General features: G+C 41.4%; 1 protein-coding gene across 1 annotated transcript in view; it reads right to left on the reverse strand.

Annotated features, from left to right (window-relative positions):
- The window catches only part of LOC121931449 (V-type proton ATPase subunit S1-like), a 104,601-nt gene that overhangs the window by 85,264 nt on the left and 10,625 nt on the right, over positions 1-8,712 (reverse strand). The window lies entirely within an intron of this gene.

Genomic DNA, 8,712 nt, shown 5'->3' on the forward strand with positions numbered 1-8,712 from the left:
TTTAACAATTTTTTTAGTAATTGTACACTGTTTTGGGCCCCAATCTGGGGAAAGGGCAGGATAGAAGGAAAAGGAGAAGGAGAAGTTGTTGTTTTCTTATTTGTCCCCTTTTTTAATGCATGTATTTTGCTGATGACTGCTTCCTCTGGTGACCTTAAAGAAACCCCTAGGATTGCCAGATGTCAAGACCTGTTCCAAGTCTCCTATTTTCATGGGTGACCTTCAGCCAGGAGAATGGGGTGCAAATTCTCCAGTTTGGGTGGGTTTAGCTCCAGGCAAGAGGAAAATGTCTGTGTCCAAATCTCCAGCTCAGCTTGTACAATTTAGAAAGGCTGAAATGATTACAACTTGCAAAGACTATGAATTTGCTCAGTTAGCTTTCTCTTTTCTCTCCAGTCATGGTGGAATGCATAATCCACATGGTTAGGCACCCCATTTGTGCATCAAGTGTGACAACTTGTGCATCAAGTGTGACAAGTGATAATCCTGTGCCCTACTATCACCCAACAGCTGTAACAAGCATAGGAAGGGACCCTGTGCTTTCCTGGCTAACCTGGGTTGATCTCTGGGCTGGTGTGGGGATGAGCAAGTTTGTACAGGCCCATCCCTTGTGCTGGCCTAGGGACCTGCTGCCAGTGTGTACGCCTTACCATCCTCGAGTCTCCACTAGTGACTGGATCTCACTTGTCATACTTGATGCACATATGGGGTGCCTAGCCATATGGGTGCAGCCAAGCACCCCATTTCTGCATTAGGTTTGGTAAGGAATACAGGAGCCAGGGTTTGCCGCAAAGGTTTGACTTGTGTTAAGGACTGTTTAACCCAAGATCAGGCTGGATCCACCAGATCCACATCCAGTCAGCTAGGATCTGGCCTGATCCTGGTGCTGTGGTTTTGGCCTGCATCAACCAAACTGGATGACACAAGGCCAGGAGGAACAGGAGCCTTTTGGCCCATGTGGACAGCCCCTTGGAAGACATTGTCCTCTCTTGGTCACTTCCCAGAGTTTCTGAATTGTGAGTTAACATGTTGGTAAATGATTTTCAGGAAAAACAAAAACAGCCTATGCTTTGTAGAGTACAGCAATCCTTTGATTGTGTAGGTCTTGATAAATTATAGTGTCCAGTAAAAGAAATGGGTGTGCAATAATACACTGGGAGGGGGTCAAGGGGTTCAGACAAGAGTAGGTTTTATCATCTTACCTGTTTAATTTATATGTAGAGCCTATCGTATGGGAAATAGTGGTCTTAGACTCAGAGGAATGAGGTTTGAAACTGGACATGACAGCATATTACTAGCAGAATATAGCAAAAATCCAAGTATGCTTAGTGGGGAAAGTTCAGGAAGAAGATACAAAAGCAAGGCTCCAGATTAATATTAAGCAGTTTTCAAAAAGATAGCTGTATTAGTTTATTTCAGCTTAAAATAGGAAAGGGTAAGAATACAACAACATCTTTGAGGCTGAGTGGCTTATTTTGCTATGTGCTTCTGTGGATCTCAATCGGCTTCGAAGTACATCCCTTCATCTCCCTGATCTCCCATTTTAAGTTGAATATTACAAAAACAAAAATAACAAACATAGAATATTTCAATAACTTTAAAGTGGATAGTGAAGATCTTAAAAGAATGAAACATTCCCTATACCTCAGCTCAGACATTAAACAAAATAGAGACTGTAGTTAAGAAACCAGAAGAATACTATGGCTTGGAAGGTCAGCTATGATGAAACTAGGCACGACCCTCAATTGAAAAGATGTATCATTGAATACTTCAGTCAGAATAATCCATGCCATAGTATATTGTGTATTGTGTATTGCCATACACAATACACAGTATTGTGTATGGGTGTAAAAGCTGGACAGTGAAATAGGTTAATCTGAAGAAGAGCAATTCATTTGAAATGTGGTGCTGGAAGATAATTTTACAGATGACAGAGGGGGCATTTACATTGTAGAAATAATGAAGTTTGACACCACTTTAAGTTCTGTAGCTCCAGCTTATGAAATCATGAGATTTGTAGTTTTTTTATTATTTAATACAACCCACATATCATCGTTTGAATTGTATATATATAAAGCCATGAAATCCAATCCATTACGCAACGATCACTTCAAATTCTTTACCTAACTTTCTCCTAATACACTCCTTTTCTATTTGTCTCCTGATCTAAAACAGGTAATAACAGATAATAATCCCAAACTAAGAGGAAGGGGTTTACACAAGATTAGCAAGAAAGAAGGGAAATTGGCGTGATGACATTACAGACGATCTCAGGAATAATCAGAAAATTATATTATAAATCTTATTCGTTTTCAACATTATAAGGCAATGCTGACCATTCTTTTTCCCATTTCACTAAATCTTTGTTGTTTAATAATGATGTTAACCTATCTAATTCTTTCATTTCCAAAATTTTAAATTCCCAATCCTCCATGCGTGGTGTTTCTGGAGATTTCTAGTGTTTTGCCACAATCATTCTGGCTGCTGTTATCAAATATATACCTGTCCTCCAAAACTTCCTTTCTCCTTCCACACAAAAACTGAAGTTATATTTAAAAGGTAAAGTTCAGCATCCATTTAGAGTTTTGTAGATTTGTAGTTTTACAAGGTCTTTAGCCTTGTTTGCCAAAGAGTTCTAGTGGCTCACAAAACTACAAATCACAGTATTCTGTAGGATGGAGCCGTGGAAGTTAAAGGAGTGTCAAACTACTTTATTTTTGCAGTGTAGATGCACAAAAGCCAAAAGAGTATAAGAAACAGATCCCCAAAAAAGACAAATGAATGGGTCTTAGAGTAAGTCAAACCTAAACTCACACCAGGAGCAAAAATGATTAAGTGCAGGCTATCATACTTGAGAAAATCATGAGATAAATTGATTAATGGGGGGGGGGGGGAATTATACTAAAGGCAGTAGGAAAAGAGGAAAGCCACATTACATATGGATTAATTCAATAAATGAAGTCACAGCCTGAATTTGAAGTCTTGGGGTCTCTCAGTCATAGGATTGCCAATCTGAAACAAACTTGATTACACATCAGCTGTTTCTCAGCTGTCTGAGGAAGCTATCTCACACTGTCTCGTGGTAGAGCCAACTCAGAGGCAGTACAGACCGGCACTTTATGCTGGCCTGTACATAAAGTAGGGCTGAGTGTCCAGACACTCCTAACCCTAGTTTTGCTGCCTGGCCGCCATCAAGGCATGCGGCCATACACAAGGCACGCGCCATGATGATGTACAGCGGGTGCAGCACCCAAACGGCTCTGGATGGAAGGGGCAGCTTCTTTTGGGATGCAGATCGGTGCTGCAGTGTGCGGCTGCTGCAGCACTAATCCGAGGCAGGAAGGGGAGGATTCTAGCTGCCCATCTGTACTGACCCAACGAGGCTCAGCAGACAGGCAGCTCAAGGCTGCCCCTTTCAGCCCCAGAAGCAGGCTGTGGCAACCAGATGCCGCAGCCTGCATATGGAGCAAACCCCCCCCCAAGGTCTTCTTTTTGCGCCATAGCAGGGGCGCCATAACCACCGTGGCCAACTCACAGACAGTATAGACCAGCACTTTATGCCAGCCTGTATGCGAAGTAGGGCTGAGTGTCCAGACGCTCCTAGTCCTAGATTTGCTGCCTGGCCAGCATCATGGCATGTGCCTGTCCATGTGGTGCGTACCATGGTGATGCACACTGGGTGCAGCACCCAAATGGCACTGGATGGAAGGGGCGCCATGATGCCACACCATGACGTTTATGACACTGCTTCCAGGAAGCTGCCCAGAGCATTTTTGGGGGGGTGTGGCTTGGTGCCGCAGTGTGCGGCTGCTGTGGCACTGATCTGGAGCAGGAAGGGGTGGTTCTAGCTGCCCATCTGTACTGCCCCAACAAGGCTTGACAGACAGGCGGCTCAACGCCACCCCTTTCGGCCCGGAAACAGGCTATGGCAACCAGGGGCTTGGTTTTGCGCTGTAGAAGGGGTGCCATAACCACTGCGGCACGGTGCTATGATGCCTCTTGAGCCTAGTGCAGTTTGAGAGCTGCGCATGAGGGACGTCATCATGGTGCGTTCCATGTAAACTCCATCCTGGTGGAGGAGGAAGGGCTTGGAGTGTGTGAACGTTCTTCACCCCAGTACACAGTCAGGCTGGCACAAAGTGCCAGTCTGTACTGCCTCTCAATCACAGAGATCTGAGGGGAAACACCTAATAGTATATTAAAACTTTATGAGCAGCTCCTGTGCCTTACCTTGATATGAAAATCTCACTTTTGTGATTAAGGCAAACATTGTTTCCCAATGCATTTGACTCAAGTATTGTAAACAAATCAAATGAAAACAGAGAAAATGCAGCTAATTCATGTGACCCCTTTCTTCTGTGTTTCTTTGTGCAAGCAGGCATGAATCTAGTTGCATAGCTATTCCCCATTCGGTTCCTGGTCACTCGTGTTTCCTGTTATTACTAGTCTGAGGATCCACAGCCACTATCCTTCCCATCAGAACCACCATAATCTTCATGCTCTGAAAAATCTGACTTTGGAAACAGGTTGCCCTGCACACCAACAATGTGTACACTTCTTGAACGAGGGTGGGGGAGGCATTGTTTTCAGTTTCTCTGCAATACAAATAAAGTTCCTTAATCCGGTGCTCTATTCTTGGTTTCTGTTCATTTCAAACATGGCTTAATCTCTTGATCTTTTAAACAAACATGAGAGAGAACTGAAGCAACTCGCAGACTAACACTGCAGAGGGAGAAAGGTTTTAAAATTTTAACTCTAACTGGCAATTTGCTGTTGATAGAAACTTTGCTACATATGCAATTTTGCAGGTGAAAGGCTGCAAATTTTGTTGGAATCTCAACAGGAAAGAAAGTGTTAAAATTTGTCCCTTTAGCCTCTTGTAGTCCCAAATCTCAGGGCCTTTTCTTTTAAAAAAAAGGGATACATGTTGAACATGAAGTTAATTGCATTACATCCACACAGCAAATTATTCTTGTTGGTTTCATTCATTATGCAGAGAAGGTTAAAAACATTGTAAAACTGCAAATTCCAGGATTCTCTAGGATGGAGTTACAGTATTTACAGTGGTGTCAAACAGCATTATTTCTACAATGTAGATGCACCCTTGGACTATAATCCTGTGGATGACATGCCCTGGCATAACTACAGTTACTATATTAATTATGTGACTACGGGTTATTCTTGCCTATGATATATGCACACACTAAGCTCTGTAATTGAATTCTATTTTGTGGGCTTTGTAAATGGCTTTTGAAATATAATTAGCTTGCTAGAAGTGTGCTGTTTTCCCCTCCCTCCTTTTTAATTATTGAGTCAACTTTTTGGAGACTCTGTGGTATTGGGGGTATTTTTTACATTCATAGTACCTTCTTTAGCTTTTCTTAGTTATATTGGTACACGTTAGTTGACTAGATTACAAGAAAACAAAGAAAAATAAGTAAGTAAGCAAACAAAAAAACAAATAAATAAAGAGCATTTTACAGCAAAGCAAGCAGCCATCTGAAACTAGATGTTTTTAAAATGTGTGAAAGTCACATAGGTTTCTGTGAAATAAATATTTCCAGATGGACCTGTAGAGGAGTTCTTTTTTTAAAGAAAAATCTTCTGTTTAAAACATGAATGTGAATTAATTAGATGCAACAATAATAACTGGTAACATATTTTAAATGGTATGAGATTACAGCTTTCAGAAAGCTGAAGATATCAAGTGTTAACTTAAAATGTAGCATTTTATTACATAGTCCCTGAATTGGTGACCTGATTTAGAACCTTTGGATTACTCTTGACATTCTTTTGCATTTTTGAGATGGCTTCTGGAAACGTCTAATGCCCATGGGTCATTTGACAAACTGAGGCAGCTGTCTCAGGAAGCATACTTTGGGTGTCTTGAACATGGAGCACAAGGTCAGCCTGTTCATATGGTACTACAGTGGCCTTTCACATTCACTGGGATTAGGGGCGCAGGACCCCTGTGAAACTGCAAATACCGCAAACAAAAAACTACTTTTTTAAACTTGAGAGAACACCTCTCTAAGAACCTCTAGGTCCTTCCATGAATCCCTGTGGCCATCATCTGGCAGAAACTGACCATATACTTGCTCTGAAGGGCCTACAAATGCCTAGAAAAAAAGTGTTTTCTCTAGGTCCTTCAGTCTGACTCTATTGTCAACTACTGGAGAGTCAAACTGGAGGATCTAGATATTCTTAGAGGGAACATATTCATCAAATCTAAGAATAATCAAATCCACAAAGGTCAATACCAAAAATATAGGGCCAACTGCATTGATTTTTTTCCTGCTCAGGATGGGAAGAGGTGCTTGTGTATTTTTGTGTTTCATGCCAAAATAACATCAGTACCCTAGGATCTTGATTAGGGTGACTAGGCAGCATTTACCATTCTACCTCAGATGCCCTACTCTTGCCATAGGGAAGAGTCCTCCCCTCCTTGTTAACTGGTGTTAACTGCTTAGTCCAACAACACTAAGCAGTTGGAAGCATATTTGGGCTGGGTTTTAAGCAGGGGTGGCCAATTTGTAGCAATTGGTGGTCTTCCAAATGTTGCTGGTTTGTATCTTCCACCAGCCCAAGCAAGAATAGCTATGAAGGTGAGCGATGATGAAACAATATATCAAAGCAAAAAGCTGCCCACCCCTAATTTAAAGGAGAATGGGTAGTATAGGCTTCCTGTCGAAGAAGATAGGAACCGAAAATGGGTGGAGTGGTATTTTCTGGTTCAAATTATTTTAAACATGGAAATAACATGGTTATTTGGGATCACTTTAGACCCCCAGAGATGTGTTAGAAGTTAGGGAATCTAATTTTAATTGTGTTGTTAGATGACATAATATGATGCTGAACAATATACACTGTAATGACCATAGTTTGGTAGCTGGGTGCAACCTGCTGTTTTTTTAAGGTTGTGAGAAGGTGGCCTTTATTTATTTACTACTCCTTTGATTTCCAGCTGCTAAGAATTCAGTTGCAACAGTCTTCCAAAGAACTTGAGGACAGGTAGTTGGAAGACAGAGCTTCCCTTTGGACACAGTTCATACTTCTTGGGTGTCACTGCCAGCTTTATGACATTGCAACCCACAAGCAAAAAGAAAAATCATCTAATAGTTTTGAAATCTCAAAGAAAGCTAACACACATTACAAAATTAAGATCATCAGGTCACTCACTTCTTCCCCCTACAGAACACTGTGTGAAGATAATACCTGCCTTGCTGTTTAGATGGGCACCTTCATTTTGGTGTGGAGAAAAGATAGGTCAAGAGACCATTATTGTTTCAGAATGAACCAAGCTTGTATCAGTGCACTCCAACCTCCTTTTCATCCCCTGGGCATGGACACATCAAAGAGCAATGTGACTTCATAGCAGGGATCAGTTAAATTAGTGTTCTTGAGAGTTGTTGCCTAGTCTCTCAGAAGCCAACTCAAAAGAAGAGGTAGAGGGACTTATTATACAAAGTGGCCTTTGTTGAAAGGTGAAAGAGAATAATTATGATGGAAGTGTTTTTTCTTGAAAGTGGGGATGAAACTATCCTCACTGTCACTTATTCCCTTCGAAAAAGAATCTTGATACAAAATCTGCCACCCAAGAGCTAAGACAAGGGTAATGGACTATGTACAATGGAGGCAGGTGTAACTGTCTTCAAATTCAGCATGGAAGAGTTTGAGATTTAAAACAATCTAAATGTGGAAGAAACTGAAATTCAACCATTCTGGCCCAGGACTTTGAGACCTTTCATTATTGTTAGAAGTCTGTGTTCAAATGCCTGTGTTTGTGGTTTTCTGTTGGGTTCCTCTCAGCACCTATATGGCAAGTAGATATTACATGCCTATCTTGGTATTGGGAAGGTCTCCTCTATTCAATTTCTTGTTAGCTGTCCTTGAGTCGCCTCCAACTCCTGGTGACCCTGTGGATGAAACCTCTCCAGGAATCCCCATCCTCCTTTGCCCAGATCCTGCAAGCCCATACCCATAATCCCCCTGACTGGTCTATCCATCTGGTTTGTGGTCTTCCTCTCTTTCTTCTAACCTCTATTTTTCCTAGCATTATCTCGGGTCTGATTGCTGGTGGCGCAGTGGTTAAACGCCTGTACTGCAGCCACTCACTCAAAACCATAAAGTTGCAAGTTCAATACCAGCAAAAGGGCTCAAGCTTACAGTTGTAAACCGTTTAGACACTGTTAGTTCAGTATGAAGTGGTATATAAATGAAGCTGTGTGTTTGTTCAAGAACCCATTTGTTTGTCTTCTTGGCTGTCCATGGTATACTAAATACTCTTCTTCAGCATCCCCTTTTTGAATGAGTTGATTTTCTTTCTGTCTGCTTCCTTCACTGTCCAACTCTCACATCTGTACATGGTAATTGGGAATACAATGGCCTGAACAATTCTGACTTTAGTGCTCAGTTGTATGTCTTTGCTCTTCAGTATCTTGTCCAGTTCTTTCATTGGGACCCTACCCATTCCTAGTCTATTCCTGACTACAGTCTCCATTCTGGTCAGTGTTTGATCCTAGATATGAGAATTCTTTAACTATTTCAATGTCCTCATTTTTTAGATTGAATTTGTGTATTTCTTCTATGGTCATTATTTTTGTTTTCTTTATGTTCAGCATCAGAGCTGCCTTTGAACTTTCATCTTTGGCCTTCTTTATCAATTGTTCCAATTCCTGGATGTCCTCTGCTAATATTATGGTATCATCTGCC

This window comes from Sceloporus undulatus, chromosome 5 (assembly GCF_019175285.1).
Source record: "Sceloporus undulatus isolate JIND9_A2432 ecotype Alabama chromosome 5, SceUnd_v1.1, whole genome shotgun sequence".
Taxonomy (NCBI): domain Eukaryota; kingdom Metazoa; phylum Chordata; class Lepidosauria; order Squamata; family Phrynosomatidae; genus Sceloporus; species Sceloporus undulatus.